Here is a 15,847-nt window from a genome sequence, read left to right as displayed (position 1 = left end):
CATGGAATATATGGTGCTCTTATTATCCCCTTGGTGTTTGGTGGGTGATTGTCTCTGCCTCACTCTGGGACATGGGTGGTGCTGTGCTGTAAACCACTGAACCTTGGGCTTACCAATCAGAAGGTTGGCGGTTCGAATAACCCGCAACGGGGTGAGCTCCCGCTGTTTGGTCCCAACTCCTGCCAACCTAGCAGTTCTAAAGCACGTCAAAGTGCAAGTAGATAAATAGGTACCACACCGGCGGGAAGGTAAATGGCGTTTCCGTGTGCTGCTCTGGTTTTGCCAGAAGTGGCTTAGTCATGCTGGCCACATGATCTGGAAAAACTGTCTGCGGAGAAACGTCGGCTCCCTCGGTCAGTAAAGCAAGATGTGTGCCACGACCCCAGAGTCGTCTGCAACTGGACTTAACTGTCAGGGGTCCTTTACCTTTAACTTTAACTCTGAAATGACTCCTACAATGAAATTCTGGAATCATGGCTTTGCAGGGTGTTGTTGGTTCATTCTGTACTTCACAAAACTCTTCCTTGGGGAAAGGTGCATTGCTCAATGGTAGAGCCCCTGCTCTGCATGCAGAATGTCCCTGCTTCAATCTCTGGCATGTCCAGGTAGGACAGAGAGAGAAAAAATCTATGTCTGAAACCCTGGGGAACTGATAGCAGTTATTGTGGAGACAATACTAAGCTAAATGAGTTAGAGCAGTGATTCCCAAATGTTTAGAGGCCACCGCCTCCTTGATTCAAGAAACTCATTCCCGGTGCTCCCTGTAGTACCCAATAAAAACCATTATTTAAAAAGCAGTTTGTGCAGCCCATGAAATAAGATAGCAAAATGAAAGTCAAAACAGCAACAATCTATTCGCATTAATTCAATTAATGCTATTTATTTTAATTCTTCTCTTTTTCTTTTTTTTTGGATGAGCTAGCTTTTCAAAAATCTGATAGTTATTTACATTTCCAAGGGCAGGGTATAAATTCTATTGATAACAGCCAATAATAAGACACATTTCTTTTTTAAAAGTATATTTTTATTGGAGATTTCTTAGTTTACAAAAATATGTGCAATGTCTCTTTTATTCAAGCTGCGTTTTCTACTGATCAGTTTTATTTGTTGTTAGACATTAGTGTTACATATAGTGTTAGGTTAGGAAGAAAAGAGGAGGAAAGAGGGAGAGGGGGAATGATGAGTGGGGTGGAGTCAGGTAGCAATGCTTCTATTCTTCTACTTAGTGTAGGTGTGGGTTTTTGTGTCAGCGTCACTTGTGTGGATTCTCTTACCCACGTGGTGTAGTGGTTAAGAGCGGTGGACTCATAATCTGGTGAACCGGGTTCGCGTCTCCGCTCCTCCACATGCAGCTGCTGGGTGACCTTGGGCTAGCCGCACTTCTCTGAAGTCTCTCAGCCTCACTCACCTTAGAGTGTTTGTTGTGGTGGAGGAAGGGAAAGGAGATTGTTAGCCGCTTTGAGACTCCTTAAGGAGAGTGAAAAGCAGGATATCAAGTCCAAACTCCTCCTCCTCCTCCTCCTCCTCTTCTTCTATCCACTTGCTGTATTTCTTTGGTGGTGAAAGAGGTTGGGGTAGCCTAGGGTGTGGTTGGTTGTCTTTGGTTTGGTGTAATGAGATTTGTTTTTGAGTGTGAATGGTGTGTGTGTGTGTGTGTGTTTGGATCAGGTTCGCCAGATTGATTTGTATGCTGTCAGCGGATTCCTAATATGACACATTTCCATATTATTGTCACTGCTGTTGCTGTCATTGTCATTGGAGGCCAGCCTATTAGGGTAAATTGGGCAGTGCCCCATCAACCCTGTTTGCCTTCAGTCTTATTTACATGCAATTCTTACATTATAATATGGATTTTGCTCTTCCTTGAGTCCTGTTCGCTATAATTTTTAAAAATTCCCAATGACTGAATCATGAGTTTGTGTCCATCAGATCACATCCACAACCAGGCTGAAGAAGGTGAGCTGGTATTTTATAATGACCACAAAATGCTCCAAATGGTGATGTAGCCCAGAATCACGTCACTAAGAGTCCACATGAATCTCTCCTATACTTCACACTTGGCCCTAGCCTTTTCCACATTTCCATCCAATTTGAATGCCTAAATACAAGAAGTGGGCAAGAGAAGGCCATAGAAATGATCCATGGCAATCAATGGAAAGTAACAGTCAAATAGGTGTAGGAGAAATGGATGCTATGGAAATAGTGTCATTCAGGTCATACCAGAGCTTGGAAAGTTCATTTTGAAAAGGAACTAGTTTTGGTTGAGTTTCAACATTTCCCAAAAGCAACTAATCTCAGTTAACATCCATCCCTTGACAAAAGGGACTAAGCTGGTTGGGTCCACAGATGTTGTTGGACTACAATTCTCATCTTCTTCTCTTCTTCTTTGGCGATCACTCATAGCCAAGTAAGATTGTCTTCCATAAACACAGTTTTAACAATGAGTCCGTAAGTGACTGTGGAGGCCAATTCTGGATCCACACATCCTTCCACAGTTGGGGACATAGGTTTCCGGGCAGGAGTTGATCACGGTGTGGATTTGCCAAGCGTGCCTTCCTCTTAGCACGTTTCTCCCTTGCATCCTGAGTTCAAGAGTCTTCAAAGCCCATGACACCTTTGGTAAAGGCTGTTCTCCAACTGGAGCGCTCGCAGGCCAGTGTTTCCCAGTTATCAGTGTTTATACTATATTATTTTAGATTTGTCTTGAGATGGTCTTTATACCTATTTTGTTGACCACCAGCATTACGCTTTTCATTTTTAAGTTTGAAATAGAGTAGTTGCTTTGGAAGACAAGAATCATGCATCCACACAATATTATCAGTCCAACGAAGTTGATGTTGAAGAATCATTGCTTCAACACTGGTGATCTTTGCTTCTTCCAGTACACTGATATTAGTTCGCCTATGTTCCGTGATGTGTAAATTTTTTTGAAGACCCTGTTCATGGAATCTTTCAAGGAGTTGGAGATGGCATTTATAAGTGGTCCATGTTTCACAAGCATACAGTAAAGTTGGTAGTACAATAGCTTTGTAAACAAGCATTTTGTTTTCCTTCAAATGTCCAGGTCCTCAAACACTCTGCACTTCAATCAGGAGAAAGCCACACTCACAGAGCTCAGGCTCATCATCCTGAGCCAGCCTAGACAATGGTCAGGGATGATGGGAGTTGTATTCCAACAAAACATGGGGACTCAAGGTTGAAGAACACTGTTTTAACAAATAGAAAATCCCCCAACCGATTAAAGAAGAAGGAACAAACAAAAGCATCATTGACTGCAAAAATGGATGAGTGAATCAAAACCATCAGAAGACCACAAAAATGAGTGACACGTGTAAAAGGAGAGGGACATTTTGCAAAGGAGAAAACAAATTGCAGAAAGGTGTGATTGCTTTTGAAAGTGCAAGATGAGGTGGCGAGGGTTCTTTACAGTCAAATGGTATATACGTTTTATGATAGAATGAACTCAAAATAAATAAATAAAAAATATTTATTTTTCTGAGAACACCGATGCTACAAGACCCTGGGGGCACAGTACCATTCCTGAAGAGGTTTCCCAATGATTTACAGAAGCAGAACTTTAGTTCTGCTACTAGTTGTGAAACCAGTTCTCAACAGGAAACCTGCACTACGAATCCGAAGAGCTTAAAGTTTGCAGTGAGTAAGGTCAGGTTGAGTCAGACAGTCCTTCAAATCTCACATGTATCTTTTACACACACACACACACACACACACACACACACAAACACTTTATTTTTTAAAAATTATTGACTTAATATTGTTTATTTGTATTTAAAACTGTTTAAATTTATCTGATATTATTATTATTATTATTATTATTATTATTATTATTATTTTAAAATGTTCATTATTTGTTTGTTTATTTGTTTTATTGCATTTATATCCTACCCTCATTAATTAATCCCCACAACAGCCTTATGACATAGGTTAGGCTGAGAGGAAGTGACTAGCACAAGGTAACCAAGAGAGCTTCATGGCCAAATAGGGATTTGAACCCTCAACTCCCAGGTCCTAGACTAACCTTCTCAACACAGTGGCTACCAAAAAAGTAATATTTGGGCAGATACTCAAAGTATTATAACAGATTCAAAGCAGCACAACACTGGACATTATACATAAGCACAGTATTACAAAATGAAAAGACCCATTTTTTAACGAACCTATTACAGTACATTGCTTTCTAGGTATTATTTTGTAATAGGTAAAAGTAATCATTACTGTTATGACCAGGGTTTTTTTCTTTCCCCAAGTCATTTGCATATAGTAGGTGATACATTTTCCAGTTGTTAGCAGATGATTTTATCTATTTGTTGGAAGGTGGGGGGGGGGGGAATCACTGCAGTATTCAACATCCATTGCCTTAAAACTGTCCTTTGAATATATATATAGCGGTACCTCGGGTTAAGAACTTAATTTTTTCCGGAGGTCCGTTCTTAACCTGAAACTGTTCTTAACCTGAGGAATGACTTTAGTTAATGGGGCCTTCCACTGCCACCGCGATGCCACCGGACAATTTCTGATCTCATCCTGAAGCAAAATTCTTAACCCAAGGTACTATTTATGGATGAGCGGATTCTGTAACCTGAAGCATCTGTAACCCGAGGTACATAAAAAAGCAGGTGACATGCTCCTTTTGGTGACAGCTGACTTGACCTCAGGTGGAGTGAGAACATCACACACAGGTGCTCTGATTATACAATGAACCTGTGAACATCTTCCCAAGCCTACGGATGCTGGAGGAATGTGAGATTCCAAAGGAAAAACTCAAAAAGAGGAAGAAAAGGTGCCCTGAGGTCTTTGAGGTGTTGATCTCATCTTTTCCTATTGACTTATAAAAATGTACAGACGTTGCTAATTGGAACACTTAGATTAAAAGGAATGACCTCTAGCAAGAGAGCTCAGATGGTGTAACCAACTAGCGAGCAATCATGCGCTGTTGAGTCACAATGGTGACGTTCAGCCGCATGGGTCCAATGAAAAAGTCCATTCCCTTCTTTCGTGCATTTGAATTCATGAAGCCGTCCTTCTCAGGTGCCCTCTGGTGTGTGCTTGACATGAGGTTTACAATGTGATGAGCCTCAAATGCCTCTAATTATAGACCTTGGGGAAAGTCTCTTGAGGTGAAAGATGTGAACCAACACAACGAACATGGGATTGGGAGATGGAAAGCGCAGCACATAGACATGTGCTTTGAGGAGCAATGAAGAACGTCTCCATTCATTGGCGGTGCCTCATTTCCTAGGGGCTGGGTGCTTAGTCCTGTATAAAAAGATCCTCCTTCCCCAAGCTCTTCACTCATTCACTTGAATCTCCATTGTGCTTCCAAGTTCCGACTGCTGTACAAGGTAAGTTTGAATTTAATTGCTGGTTATTTGGATAGCATTAAACTTCTTACAGAAATCATAGCCATAATTAGAGTTATTGAGTAGATTTACGGGAACTACCTGCAGGACAAGATCCATCAGCTTTTCTTCTTTACTACTTTATTCCACTTCATTCCTTAAAGACATTTTTTTTTTTTTTTTGCAGTAGAAGGAATGAATTTGCAAAGAAATCCCTTTTCAGAATTCCGTTCCTTATTGTGAATTGTTCTTCAGATATTATGTCATTTAGCTTTTTTGGCTGAATGGGCACTTAATGCTGGATATCTCTAGCTGGCATCCCAGACTAATAAACTTCAAGTTTCTATAATCTATTTAGTTCTGGCTTACCATGTTGATGTGTGTTGGTCTCTCAGGCCACGGCTGAAATTACCATGGGGTTGTCAAGCATGGTTCTTGTAACTGATAACTGCCAGGAATTTTTAATATACTGAAGGCATAACAAGAAGAGAAGATTGTATTGTGTGTTTCTCGATGCATGTATGGATGTGAGTACGGCATGGTTTGATTACTGAAACCAACTCTTCACTTTTTTCCAGCTCCACTCCATCAAAATGGCCTGTTGTCAAAACAAGTCTCAATGCTGTTCCAAGTGTGGCTGCTCCCCTTGCTGCTGTTCACAGGGCCAGAGCTGTTCCAAGTGTGGCTGTTCCCCCTGCTGCTGCCACAAGTCTCAATGCTGTTCCAAGTGTGGCTGCTGCCCTTGCTGCTGCTGTTCACAGAGTCAGAGCTGTTCCAAGTGTGGCTGTTCCCCCTGCTGCTGCCACAAGTCTCAATGCTGTTCCAAGTGTGGCTGCTCCCCTTGCTGCTGCTGTTCACAGAGTCATAGCTGTTCCAAGTGTTGCTGCTCCCCCTGCTGTTGTCAAAAGTCCTCCTGCTGTTCCAAGTGTGGCTGCTCCCCCTGCTGTTGTCAAAAGTCCTCCTGCTGTTCCAAGTGTGGCTGCTCTCCATGCTGCTGCTCCCAGTCTTGCTGTTCTCGATGTGGGTGCTCTCCCTGCTGTTGTCGCAAATTGACCTGCTGCTCCAGGTGTGGCTGCTCCCCCTGCTGTTGCGGTTCCCAGTCCCGCTGCTGCTGCCCCCGCTGCTGCAACCAGTCCTGCTGCTCTCCGTGCTGCTGTTCCCGTTGTCGTCGCAGCCCCTGCTGCTGTTGCAATCAGTGTGGCTGTTCCCCCTGCTGCTGTTGCAACCAGAGTTGCTGTGTCCCCTGCTGCTGCGGCCAGACCTGCTGCTCTACTTACCAGTACAAGTGCTGAACTCTTTAGAAACTGCTAACAGGGCCCTGGGTTTAAACAACAACAACAACAACAACAACAACAACAACAACAACAACAACAACAACAACAACAACAACTGCATGTCAGTCCAGATCTGGGCAGGAAAACCCAGCATTCTGGTTGCTAGCTCAACACTCAGAATATAGGGATGAACGTCATCATAAATACAATACTTAAAGACATGCTGGTTACCTTCCCATTGAGTGAGATGCCTCAACCTTTGTCCCTGCCTCCTTCGTGAAATTTAAGATTCTTCTCTTCAGAACATGTTGAAAACCCCTAAAAGTGCCTTGATATGTTCATGAATTATATATGGTGTTCTATATTTTCCTTTCGGTGTATTGGGTATATTTTCTCTCTTTAGCTCTTCCTTATGTCCACTAATAAAATTCTGAATTCCTGGCAGTGTCTTGTGTTGGCCTAACCCAGCCAGCTCTTCTTATCTTCTGATTTTAAAGCCATCTTCCTGATCTGAGAGTTTTCTACATTCAATGCAACATTCCCTCGTGGTTGCTAGCAGATCATGCATTTAGCAGGAGTCCAGATGCAGGAAGGTCCAACCCTGCATACTCAATGTGCCTCTAAGTTTGATGATTATTACTTTATTTTATCCTGCTATTCATCTAACTATCTCATGATAGTGTACAGGATTCCTCATTTTATCTGTGGTAGAGAAATCAAGGTGATCTTTGAATACAGGTTTCCCCAGTGTATGGTAAATATTCTAGATATTAATACACCCCTAAGGTCTTTTCAGGGACGTGGGTGGCGCTGTGGGTTAAACCACAGAGCCTAGGACTTGCTGATCAGAAGGTTGGCGGTTCGAATCCCCACGACAAGGTGAGCTCCTGTTGCTCAGTCCCTGCTCCTGCCAACCTAGCAGTTTGAAAGCACATCAAAGTGCGAGTAGATAAATAGGTACCGCTCTGGCGGGAAGGTAAACGGCATTTCCGTGCGCTGCTCTGGTTCACCAGAAGCAGCTTAGTCATGCTGGCCAAATGACCTGGAAGCTGTACGCCGGCTCCCTCGGCCAATAAAGCAAGATGAGTGCCGCAACCCCAGAGTCAGTCACGACTGGACCTAATGGTCAGGGGTCCCTTTACCTTTTAAGGTCTTTTCAACATAAAATATACATCCATGTGTGGGTGTGTAAAGGTATCATCACACAGCCTCCATTGGAAGATTTGTAGTGCTGGATTTGCCTGACATCAGGGTTGGATAGGGGAGCAAAAATGAAATCTGGTTGCACAACAGCTCAATCCACAGTTTTGGGGGCTATTGCCGGGGTCAGCAAACTATTCCAGCAGGGGTCCAGTCCACTGTCCCTCAGACCTCATGGGGGGGTGGACTATATTTTGAAGGGGGGAAATGAACGAATTCCTATGCCCCACAAATAACCCAGACATTCATTTTCAATAAAAGCACACATTCTGCTCATGTAAAAACATGCGGATTCCTGGACCATCCGTGGGTTGGATTTAGAAGGCGATTGGGCCGGATCCGGGCCCCGGGGCTAGGTTTGCCTACCCATGAGCTATTGGGTAATGAGATAGGAAATTATTCGGTGATTTTGGAACAGGGTTGGAAAGGGACAGTTAAAAAAAATACAAGAAAAAATAACAGAGACGAGAAAAATATAGGTTAACCAAAAATCATGTACAATGGAGCTTTGCCCAACTCCCTCCTTGCTATTCTGAAACCTTGTTTTAAAGCACCAGTTTGCTGTTACAGCAGAGGCTTCAGTATATAGTCTCTCCAGCCACCTTTGCAGCTTACTGAGTGGGTTCCACCACCAACTGTCCCTTGGCTTGCCAACAGAGACTGTTCCACCACACCTGCCTTCTATTACTTTTTTAAAATATATTATTAGTTTTACATATAATCACATTACGTAACATTATATCCTCTTCTTATAACTCTTTGGCTCAACTCAGCCTGCCAACCTCCCTCCCTCCCACCTAATGGTTTACAAAATTATATTTTGCATCCTTGCATTTCACTTCCTCTCATATTCTTGTTATATCATTAAATTACTCCACCTGAATAAGTAACAATTTCATCTTACAAATCTTCAGATAACCCTGCTAGTGATGTTAACTGCTTACAGTTGTCTTTCAAATATAATATCAATTTATTCCAGTCTTTTTGGAATGTTTAATCTTACTGGTTCTGGATTCTTCCCATCAGTTTTGCCAATTCTACAAAGTCCATCAATTTCAACTGCCACTCTTCTTTTGTTGGTACTTTCCATTTTGGGGCTAACAAAATTCTTGCCACAGTTGTTGCATATAAGAACAATTTTTTATCTTGTGTCTCGGTATCTCTTTACATACTATACCCAGTAAAAAAGCTTCTGGTTTTTTAACAAAAGCCTTCTATTTCTCCTTCATCCCAGGCCTTCTTGTCCTCACCACCCTTTCTTACCATCTTCCTCAGTAGCTATAAGCTTCAGTTTTGAGCTTTCCAGGGAAGAATCTGTTCTACAGCACTCCATGATCCCATTTACGGCCATGACTCATTATCGTGCTCTAGCTGACCAACATACCCCAGGTATTTGTCATTCAACCGTACTGTATGCTGAGAATCAAGTATTGGCCATGTAACCAGTGTGTTCACCTCATAATCCTTCAGTGGAATTTGGTTTATGGGCTGGCAATATAACTCTGGAATAGGTTCTTAGATGTGTTGCTCAAATAACTAAAGCATTGGCCATTCAAGTCTGTGGTAGTGCCTGGGTTATGTGTTCACCACCACGTAATCAAAGAGTTGGTCATATACATTTTTATGAAGTGGTCAGGGAGAAACAGATGCAACTGGGTGGAAGGAAGGGAAAGTTTCAGTAGACACCAAGCAGGGTGCATTGCAAAACATTTGGGTGACAGACATTGGCTGTCCAAAAGTAGTCTTTTTCAGGTTAGACCCATTGACTTTAATCGGCCTAAGTTATTCATTTCTATTAATTTCAACAGGAATACTCTGAGTAGGACTTACACAGACTATAACCCAGTGGATTGCTGCTGACAAAGGCCCACTCAAAGTAAACCCATTGAAATGAATTGACTTAATTTAGCAATATTGATTAATTTCAGTATGTCTGCTCAAAGTGGGAGTAACATTGGATCCTGCCCACTAATTCAGAACTCCAAAATTACTTTGATCTTTTGTTGATCTGGCTTTTTCAGGCTCATACATTGGTAGTAATAGTAGTAGTAGTACAATTTATTTCCTTCCCTTCACACTAAGATCCCAAGGTGACTAACAACAATTAGAACATAGCCCTCTATGCACTGGCTTAAAAAAACAAGGAAAAAATGAGTGTGATAAAATCACTATAAGTTTTTTTTTATTCAATGATTTAATGTATTTTTTTTAAAAAAAATTGATTTTCAGGTTTATACTTTTCAATAATTTTACAGTCATTTTAACATTTCAAGACTTGACTTCTTTCCCCCTCTTTCTGCAGTTTTAAAAATATATTTTTAATATCTTCTGCATATCCAAATTAATTTGTTCATTTATTCATCTACTTTAAATATATACTCTTATGAAACTGCAGGTTATAACAATAACCCTGCCAATGTTCTTATCTGTTTACAATTTATCTGTAAATATTCAATAAACCATTTCTATTCTTTTATAAAAAGTGTGTTACCTTGATTTCCGGTTATTTCTCCAGTTATTTAAAACATCTTTTTCAGTTCATTAACCTTACTACAAGACCACCACATGATAAAAAGAGCATTCTTTCTCTCTACATTTCCAGCACTTATTTGATTTAGATTTATACATTTTTGCCATTTTACTCGGTGTTAGATACCATCAATATATCATATAGTTATCTCTTTAAACCATAACATGCTGTAACTTTTCTATCCATATTCCACAATGATTCCCATGTTTCCATGTCTATATTATGACCAATATCTATTGCCCAATGTATCATTGAGGATTTTACTTGCTTATCATTTGTCTCCTATTCCAATAATATTTTATACATTTTAGGCAGCACTTTTACATTACATTCCAATAGGTCTCTCTTGAGTTATGATATTTGTTCCCCAAAGCATCATATCCCATCTTTCTTAAATACTTCATTCAAATGAGGATATTGTATCCACATGGAGACCTACTGAAGTTGATAGACGTAACTAATTTAGCAGGGGTAGATATGGCTAATATCTTCTTCTTCTTCTTCTTTGGTGATCACTCATAGCTGAGTAAGATTGTCTTCCACAAACACGGTTTTAACAATAAGTCCGTAAGTTACTGTGGAGGCCAATTCTGGATCCACACATCCTTCCACAGTTGGGACATGTGGTGGGAGTTGATCACGGTGAGGATTTGCCAAGCGTGCCTTCCTCTTAGCACGTTTCTCCCTTGCGTCCTGAGTTTGAGCGTCTTCAAAGCCCGTGACACCTTTGGTAAAGGCTGTTCTCCAACTGGAGCACTCGCAGGCCAGTGTTTCCCAGTTGTTGGTGTTTATACTACATTTTTTTAGATTTGCCTTGAGGCAGCCTTTAAACCTATTTTGTTGACCACCAGCATTACACTTTCCATTTTTAAGTTCAGAATAGAGTAGTTGCTTTATGTGGCACCATGAGCAAGGACAAAATCTGGCGCCCACTTCTAAATATTTCTTCTTTTCACAACAATTCATTCATTTATTATTTTGCAACTCTCTTGGCTTGGCACCCTGTTCAGAGGAGCCACCTAGACAGCACTAGATTCAGCACTGGACTTAGATTCTTTAATTTCCACAGTTCTGCTCTCTACATAACTTGTAGTTGTCTACAATCCTATGTGTTCATCACGTAACCAAAGGTTCAGGAACATATCCCCTACAGTCGCTTCTTAAACCTACATTGAACATGCTCTTCGCTCTTATACAGAGGGAAGAGATGAGACAGCAGGAAAAACAAAATTCTGTTCCATTAAATGGTCTGAAATTTGTGTTATTGGATGGATCTACATGCTCTCCGTTCTCACCCAGAGGGAAGAGATTAAAAATGCCACATAGATTTCTGAAAGCAGATGAGGACATGAGTCTTTTGGTAGCAGCTGACATTTTCTTGTATGATGCAGAACGTGACACAGGCCCTCTGATGGTACAGCGAGAAACACAAAATTCTGCTGCTGGAAATCACAGGAGTGGAGGGTAATATTGTGCTTGAATCCTGCTTGCACATTTCCCATGGGCAGATCTGATTGACTACTGTGAGAATAGCATGGTGGGCTAGATGAGTCATTGAGTTGATCCAGTATATTCTTCTTACATTTTTATGGTATCATTTGGGGGTGGGGGGTGTTACGATATTCCGTTCCACCTTAAGAGGAACAGGCTGTTGTGTGTCATATGCCTGTTTACACTCCAGCACAGCTTGCTGGGAACTTGCGTTTGTGTATAGCTTTTGCTTTTGCTGCTTGCTCTTGGACACGAAAGGGAGAAGACATGTTTTTCCTTTGTCCTGATGCTGAATAAGCTGCTTGTAAATATGCTTTACACAGCCTCTATCTGCCCTTCTGTTGCGAAGAGTTTTTTTACTCTGCTGGCTTGTGTGCTCAGCTTCTGAAGGCTTCTGAAACTCGAGTCGCAGTTACATGCCGATCCAAGGACCAGAAATTGCCTGGCAACCGTCTGGTGGGCTGGACCAAGCTGGGGACCTGGCAAATGCTCCCGCTTCCTTGGAAGCATCCCATCAGGAAGGAGGGCACAGAAGAGGAGTGAAAAAAATACCCTGATGTCTTTGAGATGTTGATCTCACCTTCGCCTTTTGACTTACAAACCTGAACACGTATTGCAGATCACAGCACCTAGATTAAAAGGAATTTACGAGCTCAAGCAATGAAACTCAGATGGAATAACAAACTACTGAGCAATCCTGCGCTGTTGTGTCATGGGGATGTTCAGCCACATGGATCCAATGAGAAGGTCCATTCCATTCTTGCCAGTGTTGCTATTCAAGAAACCACCCTTTTGAAGTAACCTCAATAGAGTGTGTGCGATGTGAGGATTATAGCGTGATAAGCTTCAAATGCTGCCTAATTACAGACCTTGGGGAAATGCTGTCATCGTGGAAGATGTGAATAAACTCTACGAATATGTGATTGGTAGATAGTGGATGCAACACATAGACATGTGCTTTAAGTAGCAATGAAGCATGAGTCCATTCATTGATGGTGCTCTTGGAGCTCTATAAAAGGATCCTCTGTCTCTGAGCTCTTCACTCGTTGACTTGAATCTCCATTGACCTGACAAGTTCTGACTGCTGTACAAGGTAAGGTCTATTCAATTGCTGGGAGACTGGTAATTTAGGTAGCATATAATGTCTTCCAGAACCCCAGTCCTGAAATTTTTGCTATTGGGTGCATCTACCAAAAATAGTTGAAGGATCAGATCCATCGGGCTGTCTACTTTACTGATAGAATATGGGTTATTCCTTCAGCTGGGAATGTTCTTTGCTGTGATTGAGAACCATACATTTCTGATGGCAACTATTTAACTCTTCTGAGACTATTCAGATAGTTTCTGAATATTGACCTAATACTGGATAGGCCAGATGTTTTCTATAGATGATAGTTGGCAAACAATCTTATATTTTATGAGAAAAAGTTACAGAGCTCACATATAATGGTGTGGCTTAGTTAGTTAGTTAGTTAGTTAGTTAGTTAGTTAGTTAGTTAACTGATGAAAAGGGTATTTCATGCCTGAAAACATCTGATGGTTGGTATGCAATATTATTTGAATGGATTTTACAGCAACTATCCATATCTGAAGGCTACTTAAATAATATGGAACACATTGAAAGCGTTAAGTTGCTCAGGTTTCAAATTCAGAGGGAGTGGGGAGGGAATCACATTCAAACTATTGATTTTGATTGCATATTAAAAACTCAAGTGATAAACTTTGGGAATGTTCAGTAAAGATGAATTATGTGTTCCATTTCTACTTTCAGTTGAAAAAGCTAAAATATTATACGGACATAATTAATTTAATTATAAATTATTTAATAATAGAATGAACAATTATAAAATAATAAAAATAAGGGAGAACCATATGAAAGGATCCCGAACAGAGAAGCACTCTAGGTAAATCATGACTTCCAGGTTGTACACATACTGAACAATGCATGCATGAGAACATATCATGGTTTGATTACAATAAATCCTTATTTGTTTCTTTCAGCTTCACTCCCTCAAAATGTCCTGTTGTGGAGGTCAGAGTTCCCGCTGTTCCAAGTGCGGCTGCTCTCCCTGCTGCTGCCAAAGCCATCAAGTCTGTTCCAGATGTGGCTGCTCTCCCTGCTGCTGTCACAAGCGCAGCTGCTGTTCTAGATGTGGCTGTTCTCCCTGCTGCTGCCAAAGCCGTCAAGTTTGTTCCAGATGTGACTGCTCTCCCTGCTGCTGCCACAGGCGTAGCTGCTGTTCCAGATGTGGCCGTTCCCCCTGCTGCTGCCAAAGTCGTCAAGCCTGTTCCAGATGTGGTTGCTCTCCCTGCTGCTGCCACAGGCGCAGCTGCTGTTCCAGATGTGGCTGCTCCCCATGTTGTTGCTCTAGCCGTGGCTATTGCAACCAGTCTCGCTATACTTGCCAGCAGTACAAGTTCTGAGCACTTTAGAAATTGTTACCTGGGCTCTGGATCTGAAGATTGAAAGCAATCCTAATACCCAGAAGCGAATGCCAGCTTGCTGTTTGCCAGCTCAAAACCTGAAATCAAGGTCAAAAAATATGCCTGCTTGTTGCCTTCCTGAGTTAACCTCATTGAGGTTGATGCTTCTAGCTCCATTCCCGTAACCTTCAGGAAACTGGACTTCTTCTCTTCAATCAGTCTCAAAAATCCAGATGAAAGAGTCTTTTTCTTGAAATAGATGGTGCTTTCATTTTCTCCATGGTGTCTGGGATATAAATGAATAAATCTGAATTCATGGTAATGCCTTGTGCTGTTGATCTGGTCTGTCTTCCTTGTAATCACAATCCATCCATCCATTCACCACCACCCTCATTTATTAAATTTGTATACTGCCCTTCATTCAAAGATCAAAGGGTACTTCACAACATAAAAACACAAACTGAAAACACAAAATACATAATAAAACAAAGAAGAGTAAAACAATGTGATAACACATACACACAGAGAGAGACACTCAGAGAGAGAGAGAGAGAGATTCAAAAGGCCGTAGAATGTTAATCAACCAAACATCTGGTTAAAGAGATATTATCATTTTTTAAATTTCAGTGGGTCTCCTCTTTGTTGTCAACTGAGTTTTGCCAACTCAGGAAATGACCAACATTGCTCCTTGTACTGTTGATCTGGTCTGTTTCTCATGAAACCACCACCTATTCATCATCATCATCATCATTTAATAAATCTGTGTACTGCCGTTCACCCAATTCACAACATAAAAACACAAAAATGAAACACAAAATACACAGTAAAACAAAGAAAAAAGCAAAAGAAACTGATAATCACCTCTGACAAACACATTTAAAAGGACATAGAATGTTAATCAGCCAAACACCTGGATAAAGAGATCATCATCATCATCACCATCATCATAATTTATTATATATACCCCGCCCATCTGGTTGGGTTTCCCCATCCACTCTGGGCGGCTTCCAACAGAACACTAAAATACAATGACCTATTAAACATTAAAAACTTCCCTAAACAGATATTGTCATTTGTTAAATTTCAGTGGGTGTCTTTGGGGAATAACTTAGACCATATTCATGCAATATGTCTGAAACACTCTGGTGCTATTTTGATAGTCATTGCTTCCTTCAAAGAAACCTGGGAGCTGTCACTTGTTATGGGTGCTGGGAGTTGTCAGCAGACCTCTGTTCCCCTCCCAGAACTTCAATTCTCAGAGGAGTTTAACATCCATTTTCCTGGCGAACTCAAGGAATTATAGCTCCTGGAGTGGAATAGGCTGTCCCATGACAACTCCCAGATCCCTTAAGAGACGACAGCTCCCAGAATTCTAGGGGGAACCTATGACTGCTAAAGATGTATCACAGTACTCGAAAAATATGGTTTGAATGTGGCCTTGGTTGAATACGATACGAAGGTCTTGCCGTGACTGTGAAATTGGATGTCAGGGTTGGTTTATGAATGGGTGGAGAAACATTCTCCAGCCAAATGGCTGCATTCCAGTCTGGGCAATTAATAAAACACAG

At 41.3% G+C, this 15,847-nt stretch overlaps 1 long non-coding RNA gene across 1 annotated transcript; it reads left to right on the top strand.

Moving 5' to 3' along the window:
* The first annotated feature begins 12,852 nt into the window (after positions 1–12,852).
* On the top strand, positions 12,853–14,601 carry LOC310834406. Its single transcript, XR_014559244.1, has 2 exons — positions 12,853–12,948; positions 13,857–14,601. It is a non-coding gene; the product is annotated as an uncharacterized lncRNA (long non-coding RNA).
* The last annotated feature ends 1,246 nt before the right edge of the window (positions 14,602–15,847 follow it).

Source organism: Podarcis gaigeae (genome assembly GCF_964106915.1).
Source record: "Podarcis gaigeae genome assembly, chromosome: 16".
Taxonomy (NCBI): domain Eukaryota; kingdom Metazoa; phylum Chordata; class Lepidosauria; order Squamata; family Lacertidae; genus Podarcis; species Podarcis gaigeae.
The sequence above is the reverse complement of the archived record's forward strand: the minus strand, read 5'-3'. Positions and strand labels throughout refer to the sequence as shown.